The sequence below is a fragment of the Spermophilus citellus genome (assembly GCF_964194105.1).
Source record: "Spermophilus citellus genome assembly, chromosome: 2".
In the NCBI taxonomy this organism is placed as follows: Eukaryota; Metazoa; Chordata; class Mammalia; order Rodentia; family Sciuridae; genus Spermophilus; species Spermophilus citellus.
In genome coordinates this window covers 157120796-157139837 of record NC_138183.1, presented here as the reverse complement: position 1 = coordinate 157139837, position 19042 = coordinate 157120796, and the positions used below count along the sequence as shown (strand labels likewise).

At 43.7% G+C, this 19042-nt stretch overlaps 1 protein-coding gene across 7 annotated transcripts in view; it reads right to left on the bottom strand.

Moving 5' to 3' along the window:
- Positions 1-19042, bottom strand: part of DRD2 (dopamine receptor D2) — a 198352-nt gene that overhangs the window by 154889 nt on the left and 24421 nt on the right. For 5 of the 7 annotated variants that reach the window (XM_081281183.1, XM_081281190.1, XM_081281189.1 and 2 more), the window contains exon 2: positions 9257-9351. The exons of the other annotated variants lie outside the window; for them this stretch is intronic. The gene's annotated coding sequence lies outside the window, so the exon portion shown is untranslated. The remainder of the gene's footprint in view (positions 1-9256; positions 9352-19042) is intronic. 7 annotated transcript variants of the gene reach the window in all.

The following is a 19042-nucleotide window of genomic DNA, read 5'->3' as shown; positions in this document are numbered from 1 at the left end:
GCAAATCATCTTGGTATCTATTGATTGCATTTGCATGTGAAGAGGGGCACGTTGTTTGTAACTACTGTATTTGCATGTGCATTTTAATTAATCTGCTTGCAGGAGGGAGGTGATTAGAGGCACAGGTATAGGAATATTACTCTAATGGGATCTGGCACCTCTGGATTGTGAGCGCAGTCTGATGGGTGGGATTCTTGAAAGCAGATGGCAACAGAGCTGGAGTAGTAGCAGCACCCACAGCCCCTCCTGATATGCCCGTCATTCCAGAAGTCACACTGTCTGCGGCCTGAGGCCATGTGCTGCCTGTCCCAGACTCAGGAAGGAAGAGAATTGCAGAAAGAAGGTGAGTTCTTGGATAGGCAGTTGCTGGTGGTCTGCCCCAAGTCTGCATGCAGAACAGCTCCCCTCTCTTTACACCAGTAGGTTTTTGCTTCCATGTGGCTTGGCAGAAACCATCAAAAAACTATCACATTATGTCTGTGTGTTGGCAGTGCAACTCCTAGGCTTGTCTAGTCAGAAAAAAGCCTCACAGCTGTTTAACTATCTGCTTCATTCTTTGCTCTTTGAAGCTGGAGTTAATATTATGCCTCATTTGCATCCAACATTTAAATTTACTCCTTAAGCTCTTTTAAAAGCACAGCCCCTCCTGACAGCCAGTCTGATGAAGACTGCAGTCCTTCCAGAGGAATGCGTCCTATCTCACAGAACAGAACTTCCTAAATATTTTTCCCAAATATAAGGTTTTGCATACAAAGGAATCTGAAAACTCTTCTCCTGGCTGTCCCTGGGAGATACAGGGAAAGGGCACAAAAAGCCTTGAGGCTTGGGCAGGTTCCCAGAACTCCCAGCTTTCCAGACTAACCCTTAGGGGAATAAGACTCAGAATTTTGACATGCTGTTGTTTGTTTATCATTTGCTTAAGATCCATATCCAGAACTAAATGAATGGGACTGACCATCAGCTTGAAGACAGAAATTAAGCGTCCGTTCTTAATTCTATGTTAGTTCCCTTTCATCTATAAGAACAACTTAAGATTCTCTACACATGCACTTTTCCAGAAATTGTTTTGGACTCAAAAAGCCAAGCCTTGTACTACAAGTAAACAAACGCCAAAAGATAGCTAGTACACATTTGCTATATCTGGTGGCATAGTAAACAAGGCAAAATATACATCTGAAAGGAGATTCAAATGTACATTTTAAAAACAGGACCTAGTCTTGGGATACAAAGCAAAGAAACAATGAAGAGGAAATCCAAAGATAAATGCAAGAGGTTTAAAGGAGAATCACAGTATTCATTTGGAAGAAAGAGGGAGTTTGAGGTTGAAAAAGTAAAACATTGTGGATATTTATTACTTTTTAAAATTTTTACAATATGTGACACAAAATTCTGCTTGCTTGGGGGTGGGGGAGGCAGGGATTTCCGATCTGTTACCTCAAGAAGAGTTCCATTCCAGCTTGGAGTTGTCAACCTAGGCATCAAGATACCCCAGAGGAGCTGGGTGCAGTGGTACACGCTTGTAATCCCAGCAGCTCTGAAGGCTGAGGCAGGAAGGATCGTGAGTTCAAAGCCAGCCTCAGTAATTTAGTGAGGCCCTTAGCTACTCAGTGAGACCCTGTCTCTAGTAAAATATATATATATATATATATATAAAAAAGGGGGGGTTGGGGATGTGGCTCAGTGGTTAAGCACCCTGGGTTTAATCACTGGTACAAGAAGCAAAAACAAAGATAACCCAGAGGAGGTGAGGTGATCTGCCTGGGGAAGCTCAGGTTCCCTCCTGGGACTCTGAATTCTAGGCAGAAGGTTGAGAAGCCTTGCACAAGCTAGGCTACTGGGAGGCAAGCCCAGCCTCTGTCCTGGCCTTCATTCAACCTGCACTGAATCTCTTGCACATCTCATTCATCCTCCCGGCTTTAACTCCCCTCTCTACACTATGACTGCCAAACTGATGTTTGAAAGGCCAAGGTTCGTCGTCGGAGATTAAAATGCACACACAGATAGCAGTGACAAAGATGAAGCACTTTACTGCAAGCTGGTGCTAGCTTATATAGAAAGTGAGAGTCAGTTATCTTAAACCAGGAAGCTCCCGGGGCCAATCACAGTAAAGGTCAGGTCATCACCTAAGGTGCATGCACGTCCACCCTGCATAAGATTCATGGGGGGCATGAACTGTCCACGAGCGCGGAAGACAGGAGGACCAATTAGAAGGTTTTCAAAACAAGTTGTTATTCGCCCACTGGCAACTTGCCCGCCGCCATGTTGCATTAGGGGCTCCTTATCTGAAAGGCCCGGGGAGTTCTAGCTGCCCACTGGCAATTTGCACACCGCCATGTTTGAAAGGCCCGGGGAGTTCTCAGGGAGACTCCCAACAATGTTCCCAGCCTAGCTCCCTCTCCTGAGCTCCTGCCTCCCACAGCCTGCTGTCTCCTAGCATCTGCACTGGAGTGTCCAATAGGCCTCTGTATAAAACAGAACTTGATCTCACTCCACAAACCCATTCTGGTCCAGTATTCCATATTTTATCCTTCCAGCTGCTCAGTCCCCAAACTTTGGTAACACTCTTAATTTCTCTCTTTTCTCACGCCCCACAGCCTACCAGTTGTGAAATTCTATAGGTTCTAGCTTCAAAATATATCCAGAACCTAAAGGTTCACACCCACACTGGCAGCCTGGCCCAGCCCCATCTCCTCTCACCAGGCCCTTCCTGCTGGCTGCGCTGTGCCCTGCCATGCCCCTGTAGAGATCGCTGTCAGCACAGCACCCAGTGTGGTGCCATGGAAATACCATCAGATTTTATCACCTCTGCTCAGAGTCCTCCAAACAGTCCTTCTCCTTCTCAAGAGATAAAGTTGAGCTGTATACTAGCCAACCCACCCTGGCCAACCCACCCTGACTCCCACCCCAAAGCTCGCCTGACCTCCCACTTCTTTCTCTTCTCTCTACTCCTGCACTACAGGCTCTTTGCTGCTCCTCAGATACAATAGACCCACTGCCGCCATGGGGACTTTGCCCGGCTCTTCCTCCATGGGAAACACTGTACCTCCTAGGCACGCCCAGTTTAAGCCCTCAGCTCTTTTGTGTCTTTGCTTTAGTGTCACCTCTTTGATACTTGTCTTGGCCACTCTACTCACAGCGCAGCCCCACCCCTGCCAGCACCCTCATTCTCCTTCCCTGCTGTATGTCCTTCATTGTCTAGGGTCCACCTCCAGCCTCCACTTGAATGCAAGCCCTGTTGTTCATGACCCTCCCAACCCCCAGGATGGCTCTTGAAGAGAGGCATACCGAAAACATGCTGGGTGACAGATGAGGACTTCAGTGAGCCAGGCAATGTCATAGGTGCTGTAAATGCATTCCTGTGTTCAGTGCCTCTGTCCCTGTTCTTCTAAAGAGAAAACTAGGACCTAGAGATTAAGTAATTTGCCCAGAGTTTCGTAGTTAGTAAATCAGAGTCAGAATTTGCATGAGGCTGTGTGACTCCAGAACATCAAAGAGCAAGCATAATTTCTGAACAAAAAGAGACTTCTCTCAGAAACTTCACAAATATTAATGAGAAGGTATTACCAATGACTATGGTTCTGTCCCAGGGGCATAATGAAAGGATTAGGAACCTCTCCTCTCCAAGGTGGGTCCAAGGGGGTTGGCTATAGGTGGTGGGTGCAGCCCTCTGGGCTGGCCCAGTCAACAAGCAAGCCTTACAGGCTCAGGACCCAGGGACAGGTCAACATGAGGTAGCCTCACCTTCAGCAGAGGGACAAAGCCATGAGAGCAATGCCTAACTGTATTGGCAGGGAATAAAGAAGGAGGAGGGGAGAGCACTTGGAATGCCAGGCTCTATTTCCTTGAGCCCCAAACCTCTTTCCCAGTGTGATTAAAAAAATCAAGTTGAAGCTTATTCCAGAAAGTCACCTTGGCAGTTTCCAAAACATGCAACTGCTATGCCTGAAGTCTATTATCTGACTCATTTATCACATCTAACCTTTATTACATACCTAAAATGGGCACTTGTTATCTCTATAGAAATAGGAGCACAAATGGTTAAATAACGTGTTCAAGAATAGACATGGATCAGATGGCAGAGCTGGGACTTGAACCCAGCTCTCTCAGAACCCCATTCCACACTTCTCCCACAACACCATGTTTGATCTCGCATTTTAGCCCAAGTAGGTCAGGGATAAAGGAGCACTGCTCATCTCTTTGATTGGCATATTGGAATAAGTGGCAGAGCATGGTCTGTTGGGACCACAGGGCTAAAGCCTTTGCCCAAGGACTCCAGGAACACTCCCAGAAACTTCAGTATGAACTTGGTGGGCAGGGCTCCTATCATCGATTATTCTACTGCACTCTCTGCTGGCTGTTTTCAGAGACTGATGTCGTAGGGGCTCACTAGGTACCTGTGCTCACTTAGAGAGGTCTGTTCAGAGCTATGGAGGCAGGTGGATAGCTCAAAAGCTGGGAGCTATGGAGGCAGGTGGATAGCTCAAAAGCTTGCCTCACCCTTGTGTCCTCAAGTCTCAGGAAACTCCTCATATCCTGAGCCACAGTCTGCCAGCACCCTCAGCAGGCCTGCTGAACTATTTATCATGCCTCCAAAGTGATTGACTTCTGATGAGAGGCTCAGGAGCTCAGGAAAATGCTCCTGGCTTACAGTGTATTGTGAGTAAAAGAAAAGAAATAACAGGTACCCTTCAAGTGTGGGAGCTGCAAAAGAAGCTAATTAAATGTCAGGGCTGGAGTTTAACCCACTTGAAGATGGTGTTTCTATTCTGGAGTCGCTGAGTTTCTCATTCCCATACCTGGGCTTGAAGCACACAGCCTGATTAGAAAGTTTACGTAGGAGCCAGGAGGGCTGGGAAGCTGGGCTCTGGATTGGCCCACCACGCCAGTCTTCCTGCCCACCCTAAACACAAGCCTTCAGAGGTGCAGAAGGGAATAACAGGGGTCAATGGAACTAGGGAAAACCATCCCGTCTGGGGGGAGAGAAAAAAAAAGGGGGGCCAGAGACCAAATGCCCATTTGTCCAGGTGGATTTGAGAGGGTTGTCTTAAATTCCAATTGAAAGAGAATATTTAGAGGCAGATGATTCTGAAGCCCTGTAGTGTGACTTGAGTAGAGGCATGTGACAATATCTGTGGCTTGGGTAGAACTGGCCTTGGTCTGGCCCTGGCTTAGCAGCTCTTTGTACTGCCCATTTGCATTTCTGTCCCAGAGACAAAGCCTAATGGAGGGTCCTACAGAAAGACCCAACACCAGGCAGGCATCTCACTAATGTGCTCTGGCTGCAGAGGCCAACAGACTGGCAGTTCAGGAGGGGCATCCAAATCCCACCACCCTATCAGATGGTGGAGTCACTGCACACCCTTTCTCAGGGAACATGGCCCTGGCATCTGCTCCTGCCTGTCCCCAGGATACTTCATTTCTTCCACTACCTTGAGGAAAAGAGGAGGGCTCTCCAACCATCATCTCCAGAGGAGCAGGGCTTGCCATAATAATGATGTTAGTCCCCTCCCCAACACTGGCTTCCTAATTCAGAGTTCCCAGCTCTTATTCCTTCCAGTGCTCATTATGAGTGCAGACCCACACTCCCTGTCAGGCAGCTGTGGAACTGGAGATCAGAGGCGATATGACTTGCCAAAGTTCCAACCACAAAAACTGGCAGAGCAGGACTCCTTCTCTAGAGCTCTCATTTCTACGCAGCCTCTGGAGCTACGATGTGAGACCCTCCAGAGGGTCTGGCACACTGGGTTCTCTCTGCAGATGGAAAACCCAGCTGTGGCACACTGGCCTCGACACCACACCTGCTCACCAGGCCTGACAATTCCTCCTCCCTGAAAGCCCTGGCGGCAGGGGGGCTGGGAAGCCAGATTGAGAGACATAAGAAACCCAGGCGATGAGCTCTTTAAAAAAAAATCCTTATTTCAACCATCCATTTAAACAAATGTATGTTAATTATCTTTCTATTTTTTTTTCTCCTGCCATCTGCAAGTGCAGGAAGAGGGGAGGAGGGAGGAAAATGAGGAATGAATGAAAGGCAAACAAATCCCCCCCACTCAAGGCAGCATCATAAACCACTTAATATTAACAGAAGCACCAAGAGATACTTGGTTTTAATATGATTTGGATTAAGCAGAGAGAAGGAACACACACGGGCTCCCCCACACCTTGGTATGATTATAACAGCCACAAAAGTTTCTGGCCTGACCACCCCGCCCCTCCCAGCTCCCAAACTCCAGGACCATTGCAAGGATTGGAAATGGGCGCGACCTCCAGACAAGGGAGGCCATCTCTGCACTCCAGGGAGCCCATCCATACGTGCTTGACCAGAGACAGACAATGCCACCCTTCAGAACAGCCACTGGGTATCTGTCATCTCACTGCTCAGGGCTTCTTTCTCAAAATTGGTTTTCTATGTTCTCTGAAGAAGGTGAAGAGCACTGAACCAGGGATCAGCAAGCTGACAGTCTAAGACCAGTTCTGCCACTCCACTGACCAAGGCTAAGAACTTGAACGTTAGTGAAGGACACAGACACGCAGTCGCTGCTTAGGTCTAAGTTTATCCTTAGAGGGCTATGGAGTATGTAAAAGGGAACCAGATCTGTATAGAAACGGGAGAGTCATCCTAGAAGACAGAAATTAAGACAAGCACTGAAACATGACAAATGAACCAAGGGAAGGACAATCGAGGGAAGAGGGTTCTAGGTAGAGGGGATGGCATGTTCAAAATTCCACATGGCTGGAAAAGTGAAAGTGGAGGTAGCATCATCTTTTGGGAGGTGAGGGAGAAAACAGATCACACAGGCCTTGCGAGAGCATGTCAAAGACTGAGAAAACGCCAGGTTTTGAAGCTGAAGAGAGAGAAGATCAGGCTTGCCATATGAAGAGATCACTCTGACACACCTAAAACAAAGTGATTCAGAAAGGGTAGAAATGAAAGCACTCCAGCTAAACATGGGGTTGAACATGTTTATCTCTGTATCTTCCCAGATGTGACTAAAAAGGTGACAGTAATGGGATGAAAAAAGGCATAAAGCCACAACAAAGAGAGCAGGAGAGGAGACAGAAACAGGGAAGAGATGTAAACAAAATCTTCAAATTTGGCAGGGGTGGGAAGTGAAGTGAGCAAGGAGACACTTAGCAAACTAAAAAGAGCTGAGGCAGCAGGTCAGAGAAGCCGGAAGCAGGGCCACTCATGCACAGGACTCCAGCACAGCCAGACAGACTCAGGGCAGCGATGCACTGAGGACTTTCCCAGCAGGATGCAGCTGAGGCTGAAAACAAGCTGCTTGGCCCCTTCCCATGTAGCCAGGCAGCTAGGAGGCTTAGGCTCTTCTCAAGAGGGCGCAGAAGGACCCTGGGTCAGGCTGGCGAACTATAAACAAGGACCTCAACCTAAAGTCTATGTTAAAAGTGATATTCCCCTTCCCTGACCTCTTCTTCCACCCAACTCCAAAAATAGGCATCCAAGTATCTTCCCTGTAACTGCCCCCACAAACCTGGGCAGAAGACCCACTGGCGGATTGCTCCCCAAGGAAACTGAATGGTCCAGAGAAAAGATGGGGAAAGGGATCCTTCTAGACTCTGCCCTGATAGTCATCCCCCCACTCAAGAATCCCAACACTCAAAAATCCAACATTCAAAGTACCAGAACTTTGAATCCACTCTTAAACACCAACCAGCCAATAATTGGTAGATTTAAGAAAGTCTCTAGTATGAAAAATGGGCCCAAAACAAATAGGAAAAAAAACTTTAAAAAAATGGATCAAGGGCTGGGGTTGTGGCTCAGTGGTAGAACACTTGCCTAACACGTGTGAGGCACCGGGTTCGATCCTCAGCACCACTTCTAAAATAAATAAATAAAGTAAAGGGTTAAAAAAAAAGACAAGGGGGAATATTATTTTTAAAAAATTGATCAAGTTAGAGGGCAGAGAAAAACCTCTCAAACAATATAGGTGATATCCTTAGATAAAAGCAACTAACACATCCATGGAAATTAGAAAAATATCAGAGAATGGAGAGATATTTGAGACACTAAACAATATATAGTAATATGAATTTTAAAATCCATAGAAAGTGAAGGCAAGCTTTTCCCTCTGAAGTTTTAATAATTTTAAACTGACAATAGAAACATTAACAGGAAAAAAAAAACTAGACAAATTTATTAGTGTGCAAAAACAAGGAGCCACACACAAAGTATGAAACTCAGAGAATGGCTGGACCATTGAGGCTTTTATAGAAATCAGAATAGCAGGATGGAGGTTTGGGCTTCTTGTGGGAAGTAAGATTGCGCAGGCTGTGGAAGGTTGAAGGGGAAGGTGCCTGCTAAGCTAGGATTGTCTTGCTATGCAGATCAAGTCTCCCTGGTAAGAGTCACCTGTGGTAACTTTGTCTTGGGCCCCGTATCAGATCCCAGATCTTTTTCCTGTGAAAAGATATTTCCTAGGCAGAATGGGGATATCAGAGAGAAAGTCTGTTTACATTGCTGGCTGCTTACTTCACTGATGTAATTTTTTTTATAGACGCAAATTTATTTCATAAAAGGTCAGCCTTTCAGAGTTATTCCAGTGTCTGCAGAGGTATGCAGTTCTCTAAATAACCAACTCAAAATAAGGCAAAGAAATATATTTGGGATGTGATATTTTAATCTCCCTCACAGAAGATAAAGATAAAAACACCTCTTAGAAAAATAAAATTAATTAAATAAATACATACATACATACATACATAAGATTGAAACTAAGAAAGAGAAAAATTTAAAAATTTGTCCTGGAAGTCAAATGTCCCAATAATAACATGAGTTTAAGAAAGAGACAACAAGGAATCTGATTTTTAAAAGCAATAATAGTTTGTTATTAATGACCTGAAGGACAAGTATCTCCACATCATCAATCCTAGTGGCTCAGGAGGCTGAGGCAGGAGGATCACAAGTTTAAAGACAGTGTCACTGTTATATCTTGTGACCAGGTCACGAGGACCCTCCTTTATCACTGAAACCATGTCACAACTAGCTGTGACTATATCATCCTGACCATCACATAGGAAATTTGTTAAAGAATATAGAGGGATAATTAACTAAGGTGGTAAGAGAGATTAGAGCAAGAAAAAGGGGATTCAACCCCCTCAAAAGCCCCCACCTCTGAAAGAGTCATGCTGCTTTCTTTGGAGATGGTCCAGGTCACTCAGTGCCTGTACTGTACAGTTATCTCTCTTATTCTCACTTTCTCAAATAAACTCCTGCCTGCTACTATATGTGACTCACCTGAAATCCTTCCTGCAAGATCCCAGGAATCAGGGACTGTGGATTCCCACTGTCACTCTAGCTAGCTCCACTGGTCTGCTCCTCTGCAACAGTAACTATAGGAAAAGCAGAAAGTTATACAAGAAGGAGAATATAACTATGATTCACCACATGACTCAGCTCTGAATAAATATAAATAATACTCATCTGATCAAAATAATATGTATTTAATCCAAAACTTGTAAGATAATTGTATTAAAAAATGGGAGAATAAGTGGGGAGAAATGAAAAGAATGAAGAGGTCAAAGCTACAGTTCCACTTTAAGAAGTTAATAGATGATATCTAAAATCTTAAAACATTGAGAGATAGCAGGTGAGTATGTTACTTAGAAATACAGAGAAAACAACAGAAAAGTTAAAGAATTCAAAGTTTCTGCCTTGTCTTGAGTGTAGAAACTGACAGAGAATTTTTTAAAAATATTTTCAAAACAAACCTCATAAAAATTTTGACATGAGCCAGGCTCAATGGCACACACCTGTAATCCCAGTGGCTCGGGAGGCTGAGGCAGGAAGATCTCAAGTTCAAAGCCAGCCTCAGCAAAAACAAGGCACTAAGCAACTCAGTGAGACCCTGTCTCTACATTAAATACAATATAGGGCTGAGGTGTGGCTCAGTGGTTGAGTGCCCCTGAGTTCAATCCTGATACCCCTCCCTCCAAAATCTGACATCTATATCATTTACATCATGTGTGTAAATTTATATCTATACTAAGGTATTACTTATAAAAATATAAATTAAAGGAAAAACAATGCAGTGAACCACTACATGAGGAGCTTGTAAATAGATACCTATATGACAAATGGATAAACAGCTGATTATTAAAGAATAGGTATTTGTGGCTTGGGGTAATTTCTGCAGTGACAGTATTACACGTGGATACAGAAATTGTGATGTCTCAACTTCTAGAAGTAAAGATGATGTGCTCTGGAAAATTGGTATAAATGACTCAGAACATTATCTCTAATGATGGGGAAGAAAACTCTAATGTTGAAAATGCACACAGAAAGAGGAAAATGATTTCATGAAATAATAAGGGTGGGGGAAACTGCACTACTAAATTAATATGTGATCTTATGTAATATGTGATTTCAAATATGCATCTGTAAGTGAACTAATTAATACATTAAGTTTAAGTTGGAAAAGTAGAAAATAAAAATACACAAGCGTACAAAGGGAAGCTGGAGCAGAAGCACAGCAGGCAGAGGGAGGTTAGAATTCAGGGCAAAAAGAGTTACACAAAACAAAATGAAAAAGATAACTTAAATAAAGGGTGCCATTCACAGTGAAGATCTAATAGCCCCAATATCTGGTAATAAGAACAAAGCATCTAAATGCATAAAAAATAAAAGTTATAAATATTACGGAAAAGAAAAACACTTCTTTCCCTCTAATACTCTGCTATTGTTTGCATGTGGTTCTTCACCCAGGTTCATGTGCTGAAATGAAAGTTTGGTCCAGTGTGCCTGCATTAAGAGGTGGTGCAACCCTTAAGAGCAGGGACCCAGAGCAAGCTGGTGAGGGCATCATCCCTGGAAGGGACTATGCTGGTCTTGCAGAATATATTCTTGAAAGAGTGAAAGTTGTTATTAAAGAAAAGTAAGACTGGCCCCCGAACCCCTCTGGCTTCCTGTTTTACCATGTGATCTGACCCTTTCAAACACATTCCCACGAGGATGCAATCCACCGTGAGGCTATTATCAGAGGCCAGACAAATGGGGCCATCCAATATTAGCCTTTCAGCTTCCAAACTTTTGAGCAAAATAAACCTCTTTCTTTTTATAGTATACAACATCCATATTATGTTATAGCAACAGAAAATGGATTAACTCAGGATCCTGGCAAGGAGATGTAAGCCACAGGCAGCACTCTGTGCTTACAAAGTGTGCGTTTCATGAAGGGCAATTTGCAAAATCTATCTAATTTATCAGAGGGCATATATTTGGCCCAGAAATTCTGGGGCTTTTTTAATAAATTTATTCTATGGGATAATCTAGAACATTATAAAAGTCCCTTACAAAAATGATTATTGAATCATTGCTTACAATTTTAAAGGACTAAAAACCCTTTGAATAAAATACTTATTGAATCATTGCTTATAATTTTGAAGTACTAAAAACCCTCTGAATCCTTTCTATGAAAAGGTGGTCAATGAACCACAAGCATTAGCATCATCCAGAAGTCACTAAAAATACAGACTTTTAGTTAGTTGTGCTCAAGGTCAGCCTGGGCAACTTGGCAAGACCCTGTCTCAAAATAAAAAATAAAAAGGACTGGGGATGTAACCCAATGGTAGAGCATCCCTGGGTTCAAACCCCAGTACCTCAAAGAGGAAAAAGAAGGCATCTCAGAGCGCACTCCAGACCTAGTGTATCAGAATCCTCATTTTTTCAAGATCCTATGCACTTTAAAATTTGAGACATATTTATCTAAATTCCCACCAATAGGAACCTGATTAAATATATTAGAGTACATCCATAAAATGAAATTTCATCTATGTATGTATTTATATATATAAAATATTACATATATACATATGTATATATGATATATATTATATATTACATAATATATAATATATACTATATTATATATTATATATGTGTGTATGTATATATGTATATACATAATACATTTTGAAAATGTATTATATTTCCATAACATATATCCATCAAAAAATAAGAGACCCTGTCATGTGGGGGTTCAGACCTAGGGAATAGATTCAGGGTCCTGGCAGGTGGAAGAAGATGCAAGGCACAGTTAGGTTGCAGGCATGCTTTATTCAGAGGTGGCAACAGCCTCTGCCTTCAGCTTCAGCCAGCCCCCAACATGTGCCATTTTGCCCCAGTCAGTTCCATTTTTCCCCCTTTATATATACAGCACAAATGAAGAAAGCACACTGCCAACAGGTTACATGATGGGGTGCATGCTCACAAGTTACCGTTTATGACCATGAATATATACACTGAAACAGAGGGTTTCTGGTCTTGACTAACCATAACATAATTGGTTCCCAGCCCTGGCTACACACTAAAAACATAACATAGTCCACCGGAAGTCTCCGCAAGAGAGCCCAAATATAGCCATTTAGGATCTGCTTCAACAGACCCTCTCTGGGTACCAAAAATTTTTACATAAAAGTCTACGAGATTTACTATAAAATAAAGGAAGTAGATGGTAGAGTATCATTGTGTTGTGTATGAAAATAATTTCTTTTGAAAATGTATTATACTTCCATAACCTAATCAATGACCTAATTGGTTGCCCAGGTTCTACTCTTTCCTAAGTTTTTTTTTTTAACTTTATTTATTTATTTATTTTTATGTGGTGCTGAGGATCGAACCCATGTGCCTCATGCATGCTAGGCAAGCGCTCTACTGCTGAGCCACAACCCCAGCCCGTCTCTCCTAAGTTTAATCAGTGCTTTTCCTCCTTCATTCCCTGGCAATCATGGTCAGCACTGACCAATCATTATCTCCTTCAGTGCTTAGAGGAGTTGGTTAAACAAAGGAACTGGGAAGGAAGTAGCTCTATCACCCTACCCTCATGAAAGAGCAAATTAAGCAATAAGAAAAAATGATGCAGCCCAGTTATGCACTAATTCTGTCCATGAATCTTTTCTGATGCTTATGACAGAGTCAGATGGAAAGATCTTGAAGCAAAAGCCCTCTCCAAACTCTCTCAAACATGTGTGGCATATGCACAAATACATCCCTCTTGGCATTTCCCACCTCCCATTCAGTCCCAGACTATCGTGTACCAACCCATCCCGAAGCCCAGACACACCACATACACAAAGGAGGCCCAGCAGCCCTGCTGGGGCCCCAGAGAGAGCTTGGTGTCAAAGTGGGCATTTGTCACTTGCAATCATCTTCTCATGTGGTCAATAGTCATTTTGTAAATGACCCCCTAAGAGCCGCTAAGAGCTAACTCAGAGGCGGGTATTGACTAGGCCCTGGGGGAGCAGCGCCCTGGCTCAGAACTCACTGGCTGAGACCTGAGACCCATGAACAACCCCTCACACAATAGGAAGAAGGAAAATGAGTAAAGGGTCATTAATAGAGCAATTTACTTTCCCTTTTAGCTAGTGATTGACAGAAAGAAAAGGGAAAATGACCCAGCTCTCACATTGTCTTGGCAATCAGTTCTATAAGCCAGTCTGGGCCTGCTCCCCAGCAGCCCACACCTTGCCTGTGAGTGACTGGAAATTTAATATATCCTTTTGGTCTGGCATGATGTCTGGGTTAACTGCTACTGGGAAAAAAAACCATTCTAAACTAAGTGGCATAATACAAAAATTATTTTATTATACTCATGGATTCTGTGGTCAAGAATGGTTCTTTGATGAACAAAGACAAACAGGAATGCTTATCTCTGCTTCATGGTGTCTGGGGCTTATCTGAGAAACTCCAACAGCTAGGAGTAATGTGAACAGCAGGAGGCTGAATCCTCTGGAGGTTTCTTCACCTGGACTGGGGTGACTTGAAGCCTGGGCTCAGCTAGGGTCAGGTCCCTACGTATGGCTTCTTCACCTAGCTTGGGCTTTCCACAGCATATTAACTGGGTTCCAAGAGGGAGAATCTGGACAGGAAGCATTCAGAGTGAAAGTTCCAAAACAATCAGGCAGAAGTTGTGTGCCCTTTTATGACCTAAGCTTAGGGCATCTCTTTGTCTCTAATCAGTTGGCCAAAGATGTTATAACCACACAGGTTCAAGGGGAAGGAACATAGACAGCTCCTCTTAATGGGAGGAGTATCTAAAAATTGGAGGTCGTCTTTTTTTAAAGTCATTAAACATATGTCTTTTAAAAGGGGCTCTTTAAGAATAGTTATAACTCTAAAGAAAAGGAATAAAGCCAGGAACTAACCACAAAATGAAAATTTTAGACAGCTGAGTCAACCTAACCTAATGAAAATTTTCGACAGCTGAGTCAACCTAACCTAATGAAAATTTGACAGCTGAGTCAACCTAACCTAGCCTTGAAGCGATCAGAGAGAGACCTAACCACCACCACCATCATTCCTGATGCTCTGGACTTGACTCCTCCAGAATCATGTGCAGAGTTGAAAGACATCTGCCATTTGGTTATCCATTACATTTTCAGGGTGCTGTTTGATTTACTGTCCTGATTAGAATACTCTCTACAGAACAAAAGCACCTCCTTGAACTCTCTCTGGCCACCCCACCCTTCCCCTGACTCAAGTCAGAGTCAGCGAGTCTTCTGTTATATTTTCATTCCCCCAGTGAACACCAGCACTGGGCATTTCTGACCCTGTGTTGTTTGTGACTCAACTAGACCAAGTGTTCCTCCACAGCAAGGGCTGGCTTGTTATTGCACACACAGCCTAGGGCTTAGAAGTATCTGGGGAATTTATTGCACAAAACAAAATGTGTTTCTCATTGATCCAGGCTTCACCCTTTGGGACTATCCAGCATAACCTTGATTCTTTTTCCAACCAATGGCCCTCCAGAGAATGCTGACCAGTCCTAAAACCTTAGCTGTGAGTTCTCTTCCTTCCTGGTCCATGCTCACATGATACCACACAGTACTATATCTCTGCCACATACCCACTTGAGGTCTTATTCCCGGCTGTTATACTTCAGGCTCCCTTACTTCCATCACTCCCAAAACCAATCTCCCTGGTGAACTTTGCCCTCAACTGAAGCTGGACCAGCAAGTATGATTGTGCAGTAAGAAAGCTGAAGGGGAGACAGAGACATTAATTACCTCTGTGATCTTGACTCTCAGACTCAATTTACTCATTATTAAGATCTCTTCTAGGGGCTGGGGTTGTGGCTCAATGGCAGAGCACTTGCCTTGTACAGGTGAGTCACTAGGTTCAAACCTCAGCACTATATAAAAATAAATAAATAAAATAAATATGTTTTTTAAAAATCTCTTCTAGCTTCAAGGTTTCATGACGCCAATAAATGTAAGACATTTCTTCCACTTGACAAGCATTTACTGATATTATATAATATGGCAGACCCAGAGCTGGATGCTGGGTCTCAATAGGAAAGCAGAAATCATTCATATAGGGATCAATGTCCCACACCTTGCTCATGCTCCTGCTAGCCCCTAAAATCAAAGCATATGCCTGCTCATAGACAGAGATGGCTATTTCCTCTCTACTTCCTTTCATTTATTCTTCCCTTAAAAGAAGCAGTGATTACCTGGTTATTTTGAGATTGGGAAAGGGTCAAGTAGATGCATGACAGCTTTTTTAGAGTTCTTGCCACAGTTCAGGTGCAATCTTCCTTCTTTTATTTAGTAAGATCTCTCTCTGTCTGAGGCCTGCAGCTCTCCTGTTTTGCTGCTGCAATTGGAAGGGTAAACTCTATGCAGGAGAGAAGGCACAGGGAGCCTATTTTGTCTTTAGGGCCAGTCATGCTCTCCAATCCAGCTTTACTAGCCATACAAGAGACATGATGGTCCTACCCTACTATTATGCTTATTTCCCAATTCAAAATGCACATCCAGGTGGGATAGCAAATTGGTGCAACCCGTCTGGAAAGCAGTATGGAGATTCCTCAGAAAACTTGGGATGGAACCACCATTTGACCAAGTTATTCCACTCCTTCACATACACCCAAAGGACTTAAAATCAGCATACTATTGTGATACCACCACATCAATGTTTATAGCAGCTCAATTCACAATAGCTAAGCTATGGAACCAACCTAGGGGCCCTTCAACAGATGAATAAATAAAGGAAATGTGGTACATATACACAATGGAATATTACTCAGCCATAAATAAGAATGAAATTGTGACTTTTGCTGGTAAATGGATAGATCTGGAGACTATCATGCTAAATGAAATAAGCCAATCCCCCAAAAAACAAAGTCCAAATGTTCTCTCTGATATGTGGATGCTAACACACAATAAGGGGGAGGGTCAGGGAAGAACAGAAGTTCATTGGATTAGACAAAGAGGAATGAAGGGAAAGGAGGGAGATGGGAATAGGAAAAACAGTAGAATGAATTGAACAAAACTTTCCTAGGTTCATATATGAATACATGACCAGTGTAACTCCACTTCATGTACAACCACAAGAATGGGAAGTTATATTCCATGTATGTATAATATGTCAAAATACACTCTTCTGTCATGGATATCTAAAAAGATCAAATAATAATAAATTTCAAAAAAATGCACTGCTAGTGGCTGGAGTTGTGGCTCAGCAGTAGAGTGCTTGCCTAGCACGTGTGAGGCCCTGGGTTCAATTCTCAGCACCACATAAAAATAAATAAATAAAATAAAGATATTTTTTAAAAATGTACTGCTAGATGACATGCCTCTTAATCTTTGGCATCTCTCTCTCTCATTATCATTTGTCCTTCTCCCCAATTCCAAAAGACTTTGACTTCCTGGTAGGAAAGCCAAACAAGACAATTGTAATCCAGTGGTACTGTGTCATAGGGGACCACTCTCACTACTTGTCTTAGGATTCTTTAGAGTAACCAAACCAACAGATGATTATAAAAAGGGGATTTATTAGATTGGCTCACACAACCAGAACCTGGTTAGTCCCACTGTGGTTGCCTGCAGGCTGGAGAGCTGGAGGAGCCAGTAGCTACCCAGTCCAAGATGCTGAAGCCTCAGAACAAGAGAGATCAAGGATGCTACCCCAGTGCAGGACCAAAGGCCTGGAAACTCCCTGGAGAATCACTGGCAGAGTCCACTTTGGAAGAGTGAAGGAGCTGAAATCTGATGTCCTCAGGTGATCACAGTAGCAATCAAGAACCCGCTCAAAGGCTGGGATTGTGACTCGGTGGTAGAGCCTCGCCTGACATGTATGAGTCACTGGGTTCGATTCTCAGCACCACATATAAATAAACGAATAAAATAAAGGTCTATCGACAACTAAAAAAAATTTTTTTAAAAAAAGAACTTGTTCAAGAAGACTCAAGCTTGCATGTGCTGCTGCTTCCTGATCTTCCAATTTTTTATTCCATCCAAGCCACCATCCTATTGGACCAGTCCTAAAACCTTAGCTTGCCCACACTTAGGGAGGGTCTTCAGTTTGCTATCCCACATGCCAATCCTTCCTAGACACACCCTCATTGACACACCCAGAAGCCTCTTAATCTTTGGCATCTCTCTCTCTCTCTCTCTCTCTCTCTCTCTCTCTCTCTCTCTCTCTCTTTTAGTTGTTGATGGACCTTTATTTTATTTATTTATTCATATGCAGTGCTGAGAATCGAACCCAGTGCCTTACATATGTGAAGCAAGCGCTCTACCACTGAGCCACAACCTCAGTCCTTGGCATCTCTTAATCCAATCAAGTTGATGATTCAAATTAACCATTACATTTCTGTAGAATATTAACCCAGTCCCACAGTCAGAGAAGGCTTCCTGAAGAAAAGGACATCCAAGAAACTGGAGGACTGGAGAAGCTCAGCAGGTAACAAAAGAGTATCGATGGCACCCAAGAGATATGTGTGGATGGTTGTGTGGTGCCCACTGACAATGGCTGCTTAGGAGAAGGAGCAGCATGTGTGACATACGTTCCTTGGGTGGAGGAAGGATATGATAAAGGCAAGCCTAAAGGCAAGGAGACCAGTAGCCATCACAACTGTGTTCGCTTTCTGTCACTGTGATAAAATACCTGAGATAGTCAACTTATAAAGTGGAAAAGATATATTTTGGCTCATAGTTTTAGAGGCCTCAATCTGTGGTTGACTGACCTGTTGCTTTAGGGCCTGTGACAAGGGAGCATACAATAGTAGGAACCTGTGGCAAAGGAAGTTGCTTACCTCGTGATACCAGAAAACAAAGAGAAATAGGGGAAGGGACCAAGTCCCCATATGCCCTTCAAGTTCATGCCCCGGTGACCTAACTTCCTCCAACTAGGCCCTACCTCTAAAGGTGCCATCACCTTCCAACAGTACCATGGGGAGGGGACCAAGCTTTTAACACATAAGCCTTTGGGGGGACCTTCAAGACCCAAACTATAGCTCCCAGGTGGAGCTAATAACAGTGTGGACTGGATCAGTGGCCACTGGAGGGAGAGCTATGGAAGGACTGGAGGCCTATTTAGGAGGTTAATTTATTGACTTGACAACAGATCTGATGAGAAGGCTGATGGAGAAAGTGGAGGACAGGCAATCCTGGAACACAGTGGGTCAGCAAGGATCCTTCCTCCTCCAGGATCTGGCTCATGGCCAGTCACCTCTGAGGGCTGCCACTGGGAAACAAAGATGCCCACTCCTCGGCCACTCCTGTTTTTGTCTTGAGGCTGCTCCTCCAGTTCTGCCCGGGCTGAGGAAGGAGAGGAGGAGAGGAAGGGCGGGGGGAGGAGGGCCCGCACCCTGGTACTGAGGCGAGTTTTTATCATCACGTTAATGCTCCTCTAATTAATACCTGGAGGCTGTGCCTGCCGCTCCACTATTTTCACTCTGCTGATTTGCCCCTTGGGACAAAAAGAAATTGGAATTAAGAGGAGACAATGGAATTGCTGGCAGGATTATTAGCTTCAATGAAGCTAATGAAGGGAGTAGGAGTGGGAGGGAGGAGAGGGGAGCCTCAGGGGCCTGTGACTCAGGCTGGGAACTGTCACAGAAAGGAGCTGGGAAAAGACCAGAGCAGGAAGGACTGTCTGCCCTTCTGGGCCCCAAAGTCCTCAAGATCCTTGAGTGCACCCAAGTCAGGGATTCTGGGAGGCCAGAAGCCATGGGAGGAAGAATTGGGGATTGGAGGGGGACTTCTGCCAGCAGAGGAATAACAGCAGGGTGACAAAGGAGGT